Source organism: Tiliqua scincoides, chromosome 5 (assembly GCF_035046505.1).
Source record: "Tiliqua scincoides isolate rTilSci1 chromosome 5, rTilSci1.hap2, whole genome shotgun sequence".
Classification (NCBI taxonomy): Eukaryota; Metazoa; Chordata; class Lepidosauria; order Squamata; family Scincidae; genus Tiliqua; species Tiliqua scincoides.
In genome coordinates this window covers 86421246-86440838 of record NC_089825.1, presented here as the reverse complement: position 1 = coordinate 86440838, position 19593 = coordinate 86421246, and the positions used below count along the sequence as shown (strand labels likewise).

The following is a 19593-nucleotide window of genomic DNA, read 5'->3' as shown; positions in this document are numbered from 1 at the left end:
CTTTTAGATGAAACATGGGATATAAATCCTTCCTCCTAGCCTCCCTTATCTGCCATTTGGGGATATTGACACTGACATACCTTACAAGGTTGTTGTGAAAACTGGTGAGTTGATCAGCATGAAGCTCTTTGAATCTTCAAAAAAAAGGCTATATAAATGCTAAATATGTTATACTGAAGGCTGCCAGGACATAGCCTTCAAGTGACTGATCAGGTTGTGTATGAATTGGCCAGGGCTGGATACTCTTTCAATTCCTGGGCCAAAATGCATGTTTTAAAAGCCAGTATCACATTTATGTGCTGTCCCTGTGTAGTGTTGGGAGGGGGAAGGCATCAAGATTCATGTCTGTATCCAAGTGTTAGGTACCTGAGAATTTTTAGACCTGGGAATTGATCTTTACTTTAGCTATAAGCAATGGTTTATATACAATTGCTTCTTCAACCAGCATGCAGAGCTTCCATTTCATGGCTCTTTTTCATACGCTTTTTGATTTTCATAAAGAGAAATACAGAAACTCTGAAGCATGAGCTGATTTTTTTTACATGGTGACCCCAAAGAGTGCTCCCCGATATCTAGCTGCTGCAGAGGACTCCCCAATAAGATGGCATTCATGAGAGAAATGCTAATCACATTCTTTCTTCCCTTCACTCAGAATCTTATCGAGATCTCTTTCCTTGCAAACCTGCAGATTAAATTAATTAAATTTCTGATGCAGTGGTTGCTTTAACTTGAATTTTTTCCCCCCCAAGAATAGATCTGAGGGCAGAAAGAGCCCTGTAGGAATGGCTGCAAGGGTGGGAAGGTAGAATAGGATGGAGAATCTGCAGATTCTACATCAGATTTTGAAACATTGGATGGTATATTCCTAATAGCAGCAGAATAGAGAATTTTAAAAAAATACAAACTATGGTATGCAAATCAAACACTGTGCAAGATTTGTAAAAAAAAAAATCACAGAGATAGAAATGAGTCTCAAAGCATGGTTTGAACAAAAGGCATGTGATAGAGCTTTTAGATTTAGATACAGCATTTAGCTTTTAGATGGAGTTTTAAGATTGTGATTCCATTGGGATGGAGAACCATTTTAAAATTTACTTGCTATGGAAACTGCTTTTGTGAACCTTTTTATGGGGGGGGGGGGAGTTCACAAAAGCAGTTTCCTATCCACGTTTACCTGGGAGTAAGTCCCATTGACTATAATGGGACTTATTTCTGAGTAGACATGCATAGGATTGAGTTCTAAGTAAACTTTGAGATGAGTTGTAGAGGTCCATTTCTCTGGCCCACTGTTAACAGAATTCTGATTGGCAGTTACCAGGGACAGTAATCCCTTATTATATATATATATATATATATATATATATATATATATATATATATATATATATATATATATATATATGTATGTATGTATGTATACATACACACATAAATAAATAAATTTTTAATATAAAAATAAAATATGTAATATATCTTAAAATATATAATATATTAATATATTATAATAATATATTATATTAATATATACTAATAGATGAGCTCAACAGATCTTACTTCTAAGAAGACACACCTAGGACTGCATTGTTGGACCACTTTTTTCACCCCAAATTGGTCAGTGTCTGGATTGGTGACCCTGGGAACCATGTGTAAGCTACCTTCTGCTCCATGATCAAAGAAAGGTGGGATATGTGTAAGGGAGGGCTGTTGCCTTTGTGAACTGTTTTGAAACCTGCATAGCATATTGGACACTAGCACTGAGGTTAGGTTCCTGGAAACTTCAGCAGATAGTGAATCAGTAGATCAGGAATGATTGATCAATGGGTTCAATGGGATTAGGGGAGGGGTAACTAACCTACCAGCAGTGGAGACTCTCAGAACACCAGCAGAGATCCTCAGAACAGTTCCTGTGAATAGCGTGGAAAGCTTCAAAATGGTGCGGGATAGCTTCTGAAGGTCTCCACTGGCATTCTGAAGCTTTTTGCGCCATTTTGAAACTTCCCATGGCCATTTTGAAGCTAGGTACACTATTCATAGGTGCCATTTTGAAGGTCTCAGCTGCAGTCTGAGAGTCTCCACTGCATTCTGCATGCAGCAGAGAGCTTCAAAATGGCACAGCCAGCTTTAAAATGGTGCCTGCAAATAATGGGAGATCTTGAAAATGGTGCTGTGGAGTCCTTAAGAATGCTGATGGTAACTGATAACAGACTGCAAATACAGTGAGGTAAGTGGCAATCTACAACAAGTGGTAAGTGGCAAGTGAATCCAAACATAGCAAATCCACAGGTAACAAGGTTTGATTGTATACCTTTATGTCCTATTGTGAGATTCCCCTGGTATCTGGCTGGCAATTGATGGGAATTAGATGGATCTTGATCTGATCCAACTAGGTGGCAGTTGCATTATTCTTTGGAACCTCTATGTTCCACAGGGTGCAATCCTAATTGCGCCCTGGGCTGGTGGAGTTGCGCTGGCCCAGAAGGGTTGCAAACATGCTGTAAAGCATGTTTGTGCCTCCACTGAAGTAAGCTGGGCTGGTGCAGGAACATGCACTGGCCCGCGGAGGCTGCATCCAGTCTCCACAACGATGGAGGAAGGTAAGTTTGTGCTTTTCAGGCAGGTGCAGGGGTCCAGGGGTGTGTGGGGGGAGGATGAGGAGGCAGGGAGGAGGTGTTTTGGGGCAAGGGGGCAGAGGGTATTCCTAGGGGTGGGTGGGCGGGCGGGAGGAGAGTGGGAGGCAGGACCAGGATCTGGCAGTTATGCTGGATCCTAGCCCCATTCCAAGGTGGCATGGAGTGGCTCCTGGCTGCTCTGTTCTGCCTGGATCGGCGGCATCTTGTCAGGTGGCATAGATCTGAGTAGACCCATTGGGGCTACTGCAGCGCCACACAGGGTAAGGGGAAAAGAGCCTCAGACAGCCCCAAACTTGCGCTGGATGGATTGGGCCCTCAAGTTCTTAAATTCAATTAGCTTTAACAAGGCCATTTTCAGAGATGCAAAAGCTGTGTATACTTCAGGCCTCCCGGATAGGAGAAGGCTACAGTAGCACTCAGATTTGCTCTGAGTGCCCAAGAAGATCAAACATAATATGAGAATTCTGTGTTTGGACACTACAGGAAGGAAGTCAGCAAAAAGTGCCCCCCCCCCCCAAATGAATGACCTTCTACAAAGCCCTCTCAAAATGAAGGAGGTGCTATAGCTCAGTGGCACAGCTCATATCTGGCAAGCAGGAATCCCAAACTCTATTTCTGATATCTCTAGGTAGAGTTGGGAAAGACCCCCGTCGAACACCTTGGAGAGTTACTGTCAGTCAAGGTCCAGCTATATGTGTGGAGAATTGCACAACGTGACCCTGTGTGCAGGGTGTGTGTGTATGTGATACTTTTGTTTAAAAATAACATGATGTGACTGTGAAACATGGCAAAACCATAGAGGATTGGTACTTTGGGGGAAAATTTCCAACTGAAAATTGTGCGAGTGGGGATGCATTTGGGATTTTAAGAAATCGTGGTGGGAGAAAAGTATTAAGCTCCCTTTTGATCCCTTCTGGTTTCACCATGTTTCCTGCTCCTTCTTGCAATGTAAATAAAAGCACCCACGTGGCACAGGACCCCACCGTACAATTAGATAAATGTATAGTTTGACCCTCCACATAGACACAACTTCCTCTGATCAAAATCCAGGAGCTGGAATTGAAGCACAACTGGTGGTGTGCTATAGTGTAGACTGCTTTGTGACAAAATGTGATGGGTGGGAGATTTTTGGTGGCTGGACTTCATAACTATCCCTGTGGTCTCCAAGGGATTTTTACATTGCAACAGCTCTTGTGATTGCAGATTTAAATTTGATTTGCTGGTTAAATTAATTTGAGCTCTGGGTATGTTTTCCGCACAAATGGGTGATAGAAAAGAGTTAAGGGAGAGTCATTCTCAGCACTTTAACCCGCCATTTACCTTCCAGGTTGGAGAGACTGCAGTGTGCAGGGCGAAGAGGAAAGGTGGATTTCAATAGGCAGGGTTTATGTTAAGCAACACAGTAAAAAGGGCATACGAGGGGCATCTACAAGTCTATTCGTAGAGAATTTATAATGTGCTTCCATCCCAGACGGGCAGCCTGGGTCTGGGCGGTCAGTCAAGGATTTAAGTCTTCAGCCGTCTCTCCGTAATCAGCAAAGCTGCACATTCTAATGAGAAAATCCTTTTAGAACTCCAGGAAGAAAGTGAATCTTGTTCAAAGCAGCTGGATTTTCTTGCTGTGTGCGTAGGACGACTGCTGGGATGAGCTGGTTGGTAGAAGAAGGACAGTGCAGGGAAGAAGTGGAACAGGAGCTCCTCCTTCCCTTCTGGAACAAAGTGGATAGAATAATAACAGAAGAGAGTTGTACGGACAGAACTGGAAAAATCCCAGGCACCCAGAAATCTAACACTGGCACATAGGAATCTTACTCTCTTCCCTCTTTAAAAGCACTTTCACTATTCAGATTTTTACTTCTCCATGCTGCATATATTAAGACCATCCCTCTTTATTCATACCAAGGTTTTCAGTATAAGGCTGGGAATCATGGCGCGGGGGGGAGGGAAGGGGGGGGAAAGATCTATCTCCCATTTCACCCAATTGATACTACCTGCCTCTGCTTTGAGCTCTGGAGACAAAGTGACAAATTTGCCTCACGTGCTCAAGAAGGAGTTCCAGCAGGTTGGATCGATTTTTGATTACCCCCCCCCCCCCATGGTAGGACAGAGGTCCAGAAATGTCCCCTTTTTTAGGCATGCTCCTGTGGGCTTTAGGCAAAGCGCCTGTCAGGGCGCTTGGAGGACCGCGCGTATCTGGGGAAGATGGGCCCTCTGTGTGAGACGCACTGCCTGATGGGGAGCACACCCCCGTGCTTTCAAGGCATGTGCATTACATGCTCCCTTTTACAGTGTGTCTGTTTTTGTGCTGTTTCTACAAATTACTGTAAATATGGGTCCTAAAGAACAGAAGAAGATGGGGAAAAAATATGGGCAAAAGTGGAAAAACAGGTGAAACATACAAGAGTCACAGTTTGCAACTCAAGTTTGAGGTGCTGAATCTCATTATGTGATGCTAGAACTTCTGAAACATTTTCATTGTCGACTTTAACACTTTATTGATGCTGTATAATGTTCTTAATTGTTATTTATTCAATTTTACTGCAAAAGGCAAACAACCTTTGCCTTGCACTATTAGGCATTTAGGGTGATTTTGGGGTAAATTTGGACCAGCTTTGGAATGAACTAGAATTTTTCCTGTTGAAATTATATTACTACTCATTCAGATTTTCACTATAAGAGCTGTTATCAGGAATGGATTAGGTACATATAAAGAGGGAAAGGTGTACGGTAATATCTGATTGGCACTGCCCTAAAGGGGCAGTCAGCCCCTGATTGTCGGTCCCTAAAGGGGTCAGGGGACATCCACTAAAATTAAGTGTTGGGAGAGTTAGAACAGACAAAAGAAAATATTTCTTTACCCAGTGTGCAGTTCGTCTGTGGAACTACTTGCCATAGGTTGTGGTGATGGCATCTGGCCTGGATACCTTTAAAAGGGAATTGGACAAATTTCTGGACTGGAGGAAAAGTCCATCACAGGTTACAAGCCATGATGTGTATGTGCAATCGCTTGATTTTAGAAGTAGGTTGTCTCTGAATGCCAGATATGAGGGAGGGCACCACGAGGTCTCCTGTTGTCTTGTGTGCTCCTTGAGGCACCTGATAGGCCACTGTGAGATACAGGAAGCTGGACTAGATGGGCCTTTGTTCTAAAGATTATGACTAAGGTGCTATGTGATATCCTGGAATGTTCACAAACAATTCAGCTGCAATTCAGGGGAAAGTGGCTGGCAGTGGGATGCTAATTGTATAGTTTGTCCAAAGGTCATGAATGGTCAGTTTCACTGTTGGCAGGGGTGACTTAAGGCAGGAGTGCAAAGGCAGAAGAAAGCTAGAAGATTGAGAAAGTTCCAGACACAGACCTGGTAAAAGAAGGGGACAAAGTAACCAATGGTGTGAGGAACAGAGATCTGGGAGAATGATGGATGGCAGGAGCCTGAGGGTAAAACAAGAGAAGGAGGGACAGTGTTCCTTCTTGGGTGAACGATCTGTCAAGATCTATTAGATAGCTAAACAGAACCTTCATGTTTAAAGGCAGTAGATATCAGGATACCAATTGCTGGGGGAGGGCAGCCAGCAAGGGAGTGCTATTGGCTTGTTTGAAACATTGACCACTCTTGGAAACAGGATGTTGGACTCAATTGGTCTCGCCCATAAGAGCTTTCCTTATGTTGTATTGAAAGGGCACACAGAGAAAGTCACAGGATCCAGAGACAGGAGGTATTCTGTGCTCCATTGACAGGGGAGAAGGGGGAAAACAGAGCAGCTCTGGAGGCCAAGGCACTGTGGACCAGGGAGCTGAGCAGACAGGGAAGCCAAAGAAATAGGGAGCCTGCATGTCATGTAATGATTTGAACAAACCAGCTAAATCTTTGGCTGCAGGTCTTTAGTTTGAAATATTTATTCAGACCTGTAAAGAGCAAGGGATCAAATATTGATGCTGGTGGGCTGCAGTGTTGCCAGTGGACTACCTCTGTTGCATCACGCTCTTTCAGACTGACAGAAAGCTCCTTCTTCCATTCCATTCACGAAGGCAAAGCAACAGCGGATTTCATGGTGGCTTCCCTGCAGTTGTGGAACTTCTTTCTCTTGGAGATTCGCCAAAGTTTTAGCCTCTTTAGGAAATGCCTGGAAGCCTTTCTTATTTGGGCTGACATAAAGTGACTGGAGTCAGGGACAGTTCATCTGTAGGGCCGATGGAGGTACATGCATCAGGCTGCAGATTATCCACCCACCTGACTTCACGGCTCCTCCTTCCACTCCCTGGATTGGCAAAAGAAGAGGGGATGAGGAAGTGTTGAGGTCAGTGCTCTAGTCCACCACTCCCCTTTCCTCCATGCTTCCTCTTCTGCCCCTCTTTTTTTTTCCAGTGCTGGGAGAGGTGGAGCAGAGGCTGGAACATCACCAGGTAAGGAACATCTTGGGCCAGCCATGGTTGTAGTAAAAAGGCCTGAATTCAGTGTGAGGTTTGTTTCAAGTATTTTCTTTTGTATTCTTGTATCATAACTTGAGCCCATGATCACACAGGGGTGTCAAACATAAGGCCCGCAGGCTGAATGCAGTCCCAGGAAGCAATTTATTCCCCCCCCATAACTGTGCTCTCCCGCTTGATAATTGAGCTCTCTCATATCCTGAAAATATGAAAAAGGTTTGCACATTTTCTCTTCTGTCATTTGCAGTTAATGAGGTTCTATGTGAAAACAAAGTGCTTCTTTCTGGCCATCATCTACTTAATGATGTCATTTTCTGCTTAATGATGTCACTTCCAGCCCTCAGCAGGCGCCATGAATGCTAACTTCGGCCCTCTGTGTGAAACAAGTTTGACATCCCTGATCTAGACTTTCAAAATATAAACAGGCTGACAGAAGAAGCAAAGTCAGTCCTTTTATTTGAATCTGAAGACTTTTTTTTTAATCTGTATGCTTTATCACTCTTTTATTATGCACATGACTTCTCCATTTGCACCAAGTTGATCCACAGTGAGTTTGGTATGGCCAAGGCTGTGAATATTCTGTACTTCTATGCCCATATCAGATAAATACAGCAATTAGTACAGGGCACCCAATCTCAATTTTCTTCAGCGTGCTTCTAGTCTTCAGAGTTTGCAATCATTAGAGGTATCAAAGTGCGTAGGCAGTACTTAGTGAAACCTAGAAGAAAACAAGTATCTGTATTCAATTGATCCAGGCCCAAAGTGGTTATGACAATGGTTGGAGCAGTTGATTGTATATAAGGGGAACATATGAAGCTGCCTGACTGTGTCAGACCATTGGTCCATCTAGCTCAGTACTGGCAGTTGCTCTCTGAGGTTTCAGACAGGAGTGTTTCCAGCCTGTCTGGGGAAACCGAGGAACAAACTTCCTGTAAAACAGGTGCTGTATCATTGAGTGATGGCCTCTTGCCCAATTGCAGGTAGTTTTGTTTTGGACTGTAGGTTGGATTGTAGAGAGAGGCTTTTATTGCACTGCCTTTCCTGGCAAAGAGAGAAAGAGATCGAGAGACAAGCTAGAGAGCAGCAGTCTTCCTAGTGATGATGCAACAGCCTCACAAGCTCACGTGTGTTTTCTAGAAAAAGATCATGGCTGATTAACCAACCTAGCTGGTACCATCTGGGGCTACAGCTTTGCCGAATGTCTCGATTCCTTCTGCCTGTGCTGCTGGGAGAGCTGCTGAATAATCAGCCTGCCACCTGCCCCCTCTGAGTTCATTTCCCAGAAATTCTTCTTTCATCTCCGTCAATAGTGCCAGTACAAGTAAAGTAATGAATGGGGTGCCTGGGTTATTTCTTTACTAAAATCTAAAAATTGGGAAGCATGTTACCAATCTTAATTTGTTGGTTTTTTTAATTTCTGCTTTAAGTTTCACTATTTCGAATTTGGGAAACATATTGTGTTTTGAAATCTGGAAAGGAAGTGTGTTGATGAGCACAACGCTGTTACAGAGGACACGTCTGCATGGTAGTTGTCTCCACGCAGGGCTGGTCCTACCACAAGACAAAACCAAGTGGCTGTCTCAGTTGGTAGACTTTGGTCACGAATGAAGTGGCAAATTGCCACCGAATTTCTACCCTGTGTGCCACCATGGGGTCTGCTGTTATGGTCAGTTTTGAGCAATAAGATGTTGAGCTGTTAGAGGTTTCAAAGGAAGATGGGCAATACATGGAATTGTGCCCATCGCTGTCCTTTGTGGATGAGTCAAAGTATGCCTACACCACAGACTTCAAGTAGTTTACAGCGCAGTTCTATCTTGCACTGGAACAGGCAGGTCAGGAGGCCAAAGTGGCTCAGCCGGAAGTAAGGGAAAACTCTTCCCCTTACCCTCAGGTAAGCCACCAAAACACCAATGGGTCTCCTTGGACTTGTGCCACCTTAGGACAGGGGTGTCCAAACTTTTTGGCAGGAGGGCCGCATCATCTCTCTGACACTGTGTCGGGGGCTGGGAATAAAAAAGAATTAAATTTACATTTCAAGTTTGAATAAATTTACATATATTTACATAAATTAATATATTAGAGATGGAACTTATATGAATGAATGAAGGTCTTGCAATAGCTCAAGGCCTATGAAAGACCTTGCATAAAATAAGACCGGCCTTTCCTTTGCTGCTGCATTACAAATATGAAACAGCAGGCAGTGGAGGGAGCCTTCGTCCCACAGCTCATGCAAGAGATCAAATAGTCACCCTCACATTGAGAGCAGTTGCATCAGGCCAGCACGGGCTCCAACAAGTCTCCTGAGAGCCAGAGACTCATTAGAGATTGGAGGCTCCCCGCAGGCCAGATTGGGAGTCCTCAAGGGCTGCAAGTGGCCCCCGGGCCGGAGCTTGGGCACTCCGGCCTTAGGAGGTGGCATAAGTCCAAGGAGAGCGGAGCGGCTTGCAGTCACTCTACGCTGCCCAGGAACGGGGGCTAGGATCCAGCATAAAAGTTGGGTTCCAGCCCTGCCGCTTGGTATGTTTTGAGTTGAATGCGTTTAAGGACATTCACTCAAGGTCATCATACTGGGGGCAGAATTTTTCCCCAGCTTTCAATCAAGGTCATCATAGTGATCATCGTATTGAGGGCAGAATTTTTCCTCCAAGTCTGATTTGCTAGGAACCCTGTTATATGTGTTTGTTTGCCTTTTTGCCTTGGCTTGCTTGGTAGAATAATTTAAAGCAGGTCACTCCATAGGAAAATTTTTCTGTGTCAGATGCAGTCTCTGCTTGTGGCACCCTGTGGCATGATTGTGTACAAGGGATGATGGTTTTGGTTCATGAACCACTGGTGCTACTTTTGCAGCGGGGGATGACTGAGATTCTATGATCTTAGATACATGTTAACACAGGATCCGTGTTTGTGAGAAAGATACTGGCAGGGAAGCCTAACTGTATACACATTAGTAGGCATTCCAGCCTGAATGGATGTGCTGAATAAGATATCCCTAAATTTTGCTATACAAACCCTGTTCATTCCTTTATTCAGCAAATATTTGGGGGCAGCTTAATCTTTCATCCTTAGATTCCACAAGATTCTGCTCCAGGCAAATCTCAGGCACCCAACAGGGAAGTAAGGGGGAGAAAAGCAGTTTTTCGATTGCCTTCTGGAGCCATGTTTTGAACTTTGAAATGGAATCCAGATCTTCATTTGCAGTGTCAAAATAAAGTTTTAGCATTGCACTGGAGGATGAGGGAGTCCGCTTTGGTGCAAGATGGAAGAACAGCCAAGAGGGCTAAAATCATCAGTCATCTGAAGCAGAAATTGAGAATCGCCCTCACAATTCTCGAGACTGAGATGCACGTTTGATAGCTGTAAGCAATGTTTGAGCATTAAAGCAATTGAGATCAGGACCATCTACTGATCTACTGTCAGCAACAGTGCAAGCAAGATCAAGCTGTCACAAGAGGAAAACTTGAAGGGACAAAGAATTCTTCTCTTCCTCTACCCTTCTATACATCTCCTGCTCTAGGCCATTCCCAGCCTTGTCTTGTGAATGTATGAACTTGCTTTAGCCTGAGTCAGGCCATTGGTCCATGTATCTCAGCACTGTCTGTTCTCTCTCCAGCCAGGGTTCTTTCCCAGCCCTAAGATCCTTTTAATTGGAGGTGCAAGGGGCTGGATCTTGAATATTCTATAGACAAAGCTACCTTGAGATTATTTTATAGAAAGGCCCAATAAAAATATCAGACATAAAAAACATTAGAAATCTAGCCTGTTCTCCACTGAGTGATGGTCCCATTACAGTTTTTCCAGGATCCCCTTATCGCCTCTCCTCAGTGGCATTCCCTGTGGGGTGGGGGGAGGGAATTTGCAGGTGCCTCAACATGCCCTGTCAGTGGCCTTCCCCTCGCCTTTGGAGCCATTCCAGGCAGCAAGACCAACACCGAAGCATCTCCTCCAAGTTGCTCCTCCAAGTTGCCACCCAGAATGGCTCCGGAGGGGGAGGCGCCAGTTACACCGTGTGTTGCGGTACCTGCAAAACTTACTGATCCCCCCAGAATGCCACTGCCTGTCCTCTCATCCCTTAATACAGGTGACATGTCCTGTGCAACCCACTGCTCTGGGATGCTGTCTGGGAGGAACACTATTGATGGTCTGTGGTGGCTTGGCCTCCTTGTGGGGTTGGAGGCCCAGTGTCATCCCTGGAAGAGACTGTTCACATACTGAGCTGGGAATCACAGAGCAATGACATTTCAGTAAGCATACACATGCATGCATAAGCCCAAATCTCATGTGAAAACAGGTCATTTTTCGATTAATGAAACAGTCACAGATTGCAGGGAAGTCCTTCTCTGAAGAGTGATAATTCCCGCCCTACAAAGGCAGAAAAGCATACTCTCCCGAGACCCTACAAAGCTTCATTTCCAGGAACAGGTTCCCCTTGGGCACCACAGAGCAGGTAAAAGCCTGTTGCATCTCTCCCAGCCTCATCCTTTCAGAAGGCAAACAGGGAAGGGGAAAAAACACAGTATTTTTTTTTCTCCGACTCCTGCACTCACTGCTAGCAATGACCTGGGAACGTAGGTGAATTAGGGGCTAGTTTTCACTAAAGCTGTCAATGCATGTCTGGGCTGTACCACTTCAGACTGCAGATGGGAGCTCACATGACTGAAGTTTCCACCATCCAAAAAAATCCCTGCACATAGAAAACAAGGTATTAGAGAGCGGCATTCTAACCTAGCTTTCTTTCGGATGTCCTATCATCTAGGGCAGTGGTTCTCGAACTTTTCCGGCTCGCACCTCCCCTGATCCTTGTAGCCATTGGCCACGGCTCTCCATTACAACACCTCACCTCAGTTACCCCTAAAATGGGGATGAAGGTGTTATAATTATACACTAGAAACAAGGCTGCCAGCACTCTGAGGCTGCAATCCTAACCACGCTTACCTGAGAGTAAGCCCCATTGAACAAAATAGAACTTACTTCTGAGTAGACCTGAGTAGCACAATCCTAAGATTGTGCCCTGAGTTTGTTAGCAGCACACCTGGAGGGTTTTCGAAAGGGAGGGGGGAAGTGATGAATTTGCTGGGGGAGGGGAAGACTTTGTTTTGTGTGTATCTGCTAATTGCAAACTGATGTAAACTGAGACCTAGAGACACACAATAGTGTTGTGTGTGTGTTTTGTTTGTTTTTTGCTTCAAGGAAAAAAAAATGTGTGCATGTGCTTTATCCCAGTGGCATAGCTAGAGGAGGTGCAAAGCACTAAGTTTTGCAGGGAGCCTCACCTCAGTGTGCTGGCAGACCCTCCCCCTCCCCTACGGAGCCATTTTGACGTACACCTCTGTTTTGCTCCCACTGCCTGAAATGGCTCCAAAAGGGAGGGCCGCTTGGATGCCATGGTAAGGCTCCCTTCAAAACTTAGTGCTTTGCAACCCCTCTAGCTAAGCCATTGCTTTATCCTTTCCCTGCTTGCCATGTCCCTATAGCAAATCAGCACCGGAAATGGCTTTTCCTATGGCAAGGTTCTCAAAGCGGGTTGTGTTTGGGGATGCATGTAAACGTACATACACAAATGCTAAGGTGACACATCTCAATGTGACACATCTGGGCTGTTGTTGTTGGCAACCTTCAGTCTCAAAAGACTATGGTATCACGCTCTGAATGGTGGTTCTGGAACAGTGTCTAGTGTGACTGAAAAGGCCGATTCGGGAGTGACAATCTCTTCCACACCAGGAGCAAGTGCTGTCTGTCCCTGGTCTGTCTCTCTGGCTATGGGCCTTCCTTCTTTGCCTCAGACTGTTGGGCAAGTGTCTCTTCAAACTGGGAAAGGCCATGCTGCACAGCCTGCCTCCAAGCGGGCCGCTCAGAGGCCAGGGTTTCCCACCTGCTGAGGTCCACTCCTAAGGCCTTCAGATCCCTCTTGCAGACGTCCTTGTATCGCAGCTGTGGTCTACTTGTAGGGCGCTTTCCTTGCACTGGGCTATCTAGATGCATATTGGTAGAATATAAACTTCAAATATAAATAAGCAAACATAGCCTGCCATTTCACATACAGCAGCCCATGAGATTATTTTGGATTATTACCAACATTTTGGATTATTACCAACATGATGGGACAATTCTGTCCTCCTTGTGTATCAAATTGATTAACAAATCAAATGCCTTTTCTTGGCATTCAAGCAGTGCCAGACAAGTTATTGCAAAGTAATTGGATCTAGCTGATGAAGAGCAGAGACGGATCTTCAACAGTCAGTGATTTCAGGGGCAGGGGAAGAGTGCTAAATTATTGATCCTTACTGTGAGAATAAATGCAAAATGAGTAACCATGTTTCTGATTTCATCTGTGAAAGGCTGGAGGCATAAGTGTGAGGTTCCCCCTTGGAGAATTCCACTGTACCTGACTGTCTGGATCTATGCAAAAAAGGAAGAGTATCCCATCCAGACATATAACTATCAGTATGTTCTTGGTTCCCAAAGCTTCCAATCCTATCCAATTTGCAGTGCAGCCATCCCAATGGGGTGTGCGCTGCATCCTGTGGTGGTGGGGCAGTCACAGTGACCTCGGCAAGGTATGGAAACATTTGTTACCTTACCACAAGGCTGCATTGCTGCTACACCAGTGCTGGAAAGTTGGATAGGCCCAAAGACATTTATTTAATAGGCAAATCCTGCCCTAGGTTTTCCATAATGTAATATGTCAACCTTTCTATCAACCATTATAAAATAAGTATACTGTGCTTGCTAACAAACAAATGAGTTGTTTGTGGGAGGGCCGGGAGATTTCAGCTTCTGAATGAAAAGGTGGAAAAATCAAACAGAAACATAGATACACATTAGAAAGAAGTTTAAGGGGTTTATGCAAATATTCAGTCCATTTCAACATTTTCTCCTGCACTTCCAGTCCAAGGTTGCCACTTAGTGGCCTGCATTGGTACTATCAACTTGGCTGTTGAAACATAAAAATTTTGAAAAGGAAACTTTTAAAAATGAAAGCTTATAGCTATGACACCAGCATCAGACTTTTTAATTCTCTATCCAAAAGACTAATGATCATTCTCTTGGTATGTAACTTTTTCTCTGCTGGTTTTCCATTCTCCCTGATGGGCTCCTGAGTCTGAAAGCAGAAAATTCTAACAAATAGTAGCAAATTGGGGTGGGGGGGGGAGTAGAGGGGGAACCTCCTTAATGTCAAGCAAGCTACATAATTCCTTTGTTCGGACTTGCTAGTAGTACTTGGAAGCAGGCTCTTCAATCACACAGAATTGTTTTCCAGATGTAAAGTAAAAATGAATATTAAAACAACAACAACCTAATTTCCCATTTTTAGGCTGTTGGTTGGCAACCTTCAGTCTCGAAAGACTATGGTATAAGCCTACAGCACCCGGTATTCCCAGGCGGTCTCCCATCCAAGTACTAACCAGGCCTGACCCTGCTTAGCTTCTGAGATCAGACGAGATCAGACATGTGCAGGGTAACAGTTGCTGATGCTCTTTTAACTATGCCCGCCTGCCACAGCGTGATTATAAGCAGGACCACATTGTGACTTTTGTGAGCCGTAGGCACTTTTGCCTTTGCGGGCCTCTCCCACCATCATAATGTCAATATTAAGAATTATTTTTGATATAACTAAATATTTCAATTTTTTTTTTCTGTTATAGACAAAATGTAATAGATTTTTCCAGGCCCTAAATGTTTCATTTTTTCTGATGTAAGAAAAAAATTAAAGCATTTTCTTTAACCCTAAAAGCTATCTTTTCTCTTCTGATTTTAAAAGAAATTAAAACATTTTCATGGGTCCCTAAAAGTATTGTGGGTTCTATGCAGTAATAGATAAGTCAGCCCTGCTGATTGGTGACCACTAAGCATCCATGGAGGGGTGTCATTTTTTATAAGGGTCTATGTATGTACTTGCAATCCAGTGTTCATAGTCCCAGATCACACAGGGCCCAATCCTATCTCCCAGGAACACCGGTGCCAAATCGCAGCCACTGTCGGCTATACTGGACTTGAGCAGGCTGGACGTGTCCTCGGAGTAGGAAACATTCATCCCCCTATGCCAAGTAAAGCCCCAGCCTGCTCAGTGGGGCTTTTCGGAGCTGCACCAGCAATTTAGCTGGCACATACTCGAGAAACCCTGTGTTGGGCTTCCAAGTCAAGAAGGGGGGATAGGATTTGGCAGAGGAAGCCTCCGCCAGTCCCATCCCCCTCCCAGTCCTGTTCCACCCCCATTTCTGCCCTCGCCCTGCTCAAAAACACCTCCCCCGCCCTTCCTCCACCCCCCCCCACACCCCCTTGCATCTCAGATCTTACCTTTGCTCTGCCGAGAGTCTAATGGTGGTGACGACAAGGTGACACAAGCCTCCCTGCCAGAGCAGCTTACTCTTTGGGTGCCACAAACATGCTTTACAGCACATTTGCAACACCCAGTGCCAGAGCTGGGTATTGCCAGGGCAGTATTGGATCGGGCTGCCCATTATAATGGATTTTATATGGGATTTTGTCTGGTAGTGGTAGCCTTGAGGGTAGCACAAACAGAATGAATGGGCAGGGAAGGATGTCTTGTCCCCCCCCCCCCCACATATAGAAAATGATTGAAGTGGAATATTGTAAAAACGTGATCAAAAAGGTTCTGTCTTAAACCTTTTAAGGGCCTCCAATGACAAAACAGATCTTCTGTTTGAGAGCTGTAAATTAAACAATAAATACATGAAATTGTAAGCAATTAGCTATATTTTTGGTTATAGATTTTTAGAGATTTTTTTTATTCTTAATTTGTACAGAACAAGAACAATAGAAGAATACAAAGGAAAAGCCACCGGAACAACTTATTGCTTAGAACAGCATTTCTCATGCCACTTGTTCCAACAATCTCTGCAGAAGTACCACCGAAAGTAACTGGTGATGATGTCACAGCTAGATACTTCTAGGTTCAGCAATGGGAGCTTCCAATGGCGGTAAGAGACTCATGATGGGTGGGAGGGCTTTTTTCAAGCGCACAAAAACTGTGCGCAGGAGCTCTTCCCAGTGGGCTGAACCTCCTACCACCATTTGAATCTCCAATCCTGGCCTCACTACCAAGCAGCTGGTGCCACATGTACCACACAGCACCGCCCAGCGTATCACTGGTGGTACGCATACCACCGATTAAGAACCCCTAGCTTAGAACATCTTACAATAAGGAAAGTAAAAGGAGCAAGTACTTAATAATAACTTGACATGCAGCATAATCCTATGTTTTCCCAGATATAATTCCTACTGATTTTAATGAAACTTACTCCTTTGAAAATATATAGTACGTCCTTCCTGGGAGTAAGTTCCACTGAAGGCTCCACTTTGTTTCCAATAAACAAAGTTTACTATATGCATAGCCAACAATACAACAATGATCAAATTTTTTAAAAGGTTATCTGGAGAGAAAACAGAATTCTCATATCAGTGAAGTACAAGATTCAATCATAATTAGGCAAATAGGTCATTAAGAAGGAGCTCGGTATTGTAGAGTAGGGGTCTCCAAATGTTTTGGCCAGAGGGCTGCATCAAAGGTCTGGCACGGTTTTGAGGGCCAGAAAAAAATTTTTTTTAATATAAATTTATATAAATAAATTAGAGATGGAACTTAGATGTGTGAACAGAATGAATGAATGGGCTCATTCATTCATTCAAACTCACTGGCCCTTAGAACACCCTCCAGAAGCAACTGGAGCACAGTTCCAGTCATGTTTGGCAAAGCAGGCCAGGGGTTTTCAGGGGACAAGAGTCTGGCCGTGGGCCAGATAGAGGCTTGCCGCGGATTGCATCTGGCCCCCGGGCCAGGGTTTGGAGACCCCTGCTGTAGAGTGTAGTAATCTCAAATCTGCCAGCATTTGATACATGTCTTCTTGGGCTTGCAAAGAAGTAAGGAATAGATGTTTGAATGATTCATTAAAAGCTGAATTCTGTTCCCCCCCCCCACTAGTGCATCTGTGCCAGAAATGGGTGTGCTGTATCCAGCAGGGGGTGGGGCAGATCAGGAGGCCTCAGAGGGGAAAGAGGATTGCCTTGCCTTCTTCATAAGCATCCTGTTCCACAATGAGTCTCCTTGGACCTGCGCCAGCTGCCAGATCCACCCCCCCAGCCTCCTAACTCCCCTGTTTTGCCCCCTCCCCTCCCTGTTTTGCCCCCTCCACTGCTGCCTTACCGTCTCTAGTTGTTGCTGGGTGGTCTAGCAATGGTCAGGGAGCACTATTGACTCCTTAGACAGTGCTCCCAAAATGGCTGCTGATGGAGCGCTCTGCACTCCGTCAGCAGCTATTTTACTACAGCAGAACTGCGTACTGTAGTTTAAAAAGAAAAAAAGCCCTGTGCATGCTGGCCCAGCCCTAGATAGATAGTGCCCTAGATAGCGTCAGACGAACTAAAGTGCCTCCATCTTGGATCATTTGAACAGAGGCTTGACATACGTATCCACTGGGTGACTGTAGAGCTAGATCAAGGCAGTTGGAAGTGAAAAGTGTGAACAGCTCAGCCCCAGTTGGGATATAACTGGAAATTGATGCTTATCTCTGGTAATGTCCTTATATGGTCTACTTCTGCCGGGTAACAAGAACAATTTTCATACTGTATGAAAGCATCAGACCTCTGCCAAAGAGGACAGAGCAGTTGCACACAAGGGCTTTGCCCTGTATATTGTTTTTCATCCATGGAATAAAGCTTATTAACCTTTCTAACCTGTTGTGTATTGATGTACCAGGCACAAACTGCACACTAGCTGCTGCCCGGATTTTGCATATCAATAGGATTGGGCCATTTGTTTCCCTCATAGCTGCTCAAACCTGGGACATTAGCTTCTGTATGAATTTAGTACATCCTATAACTTATCTCTCCACTGATCTAAATTAGAAAAAGTGACCAATTTCCACTTGTAAGCTAAAGCCACTTCAGCTGCCCACAGAAGACTTAAGGAAGAGATTTCTGTCTAGAAAGAGTGGGCAATGCGGGGGGGGGGGAACAAACTGAGAAAAACAATTTAGGAGGTTTCCCCATTGGACAGTATGAGATCAAACTGCATGTTTGTAAAATTTGTTCCCAGTAAGCCTGTATTCCATGGTTCCTGATCCAAAAGGCTTATTCAGAAGTTCATTTAAGCATGCAATGTGATCCAGTGCATGGTCATTTATCTTCTAAATAGCAACCCAGGGGACAGCAAAACAAAACAGACTCATGATGGGGGCATTGGGGTGGGGGCTTTAGGAGTTTTTCCTCTGCTCTCAATCATCCCTGCCCAAATGCACAAATCACTATTTTAAACATTAAAAAAGCTTCAGTTGAAAACCAGTTGCTTTTTTTCTATTTAACATAACCTATTGGGGTTTATGAGATTGGTAGCAAAACTGATGGTGAGGGGTAAACGCCTAGATTCCCCAATACTCTCCCACAGCAGTTCTACTCTATGACCACCTTGCCTTCAGAGGCTTCTTTCCATATAATCCCCCCAGGGCCTCAGCAGATGCATTACTGCTGCTGAGAGGGCCCAATTATCATGTGGGCTGGCTAAGAGCTTCTATGGGATGTATCCAGCCCACTGGCCTTATGTTTGACACCCTGCTTTAGAATGTTGAGAAGTGGAAGGAGGTTATGCAGATAGAAGATAGATCCTTGCTCCTTTCCTTCATTTTCTGTATTTTTTTTTATTTTGATGAAGCTGCAGAGTGGTCCAAAATGCCCTGATCATTCAAAACTACCAAATGACTGGAATTTCTGTAGTGGGGTTTTGGGCAAAGGGGGAGCAGGTTGAACTCCAGCTCACTTGCCTATTTTAATCTAAATCACTTGGGGCTTAATGAGAGATAAAATGCAAAAAGGTGAGTCCTTCTGAACAGGTACAGAGTGCTTTTTGCTCAGCCACTTCAGCTGCCCAAAGAAGACTTAAGGAAGAGATTTCTGTCTAGAAAGAGTGGGCAATGGGGGGGGGGGAAACAAACTGAGCGAAACAATTTTAGGAGGTTTCCCCATTGGAAAGCATGAGGTCAAACTGCATGTTTGTAAAATTTGATGACTGCATGCATCTCCCTTCTTGCTACCAACAGTGGGGTCAGAATGGGGCAGAGTTCCTGGAGTCTCTCAGAATCAGCATTGATCTCCAAGTGACTACTGAAAGCAGTTCTGGAGCTTTTTAACAAACCCTCCCTGGTTTAATGACATTACATCATGTTGGGGGGAAAAAGTCTCCAGGAATAGTCAGAATGCCAAGAGTTCTGGCCTCTCGTTTTTTAAAAAGCTAAGCGCTCTGGTCATATGCCTGTTTTATTAATGGAACATTAAATTATGTTCTATTAATTCCCTCTGTTTTCAAAACTCAAGCACCCTCCACCCCACCCAAAGACAGAAAATGTCTCTGTATTCCAAGCTATTCAAAGCCAATCTGCTAACATTGAACTGCAGTGCTTCATCTGATGCCATCCTTAACTGTGAAGCACCCCAGACCAAATGAGTACGTTCAGTTTCCTTGTATAAAATCTTTATAGAGGCTTTGCTAAAGAGGGATGGCTGTTTTAACAGACAGTTAGTCAA

The 19593-nt window shown here is 44.4% G+C and overlaps 1 pseudogene; it reads right to left on the bottom strand.

The window, feature by feature from the left end:
• Window positions 1–14413: 14413 nt before the first annotated feature.
• Window positions 14414–14530, bottom strand: LOC136654854 (5S ribosomal RNA; annotated as a pseudogene).
• Window positions 14531–19593: the final 5063 nt, after the last annotated feature.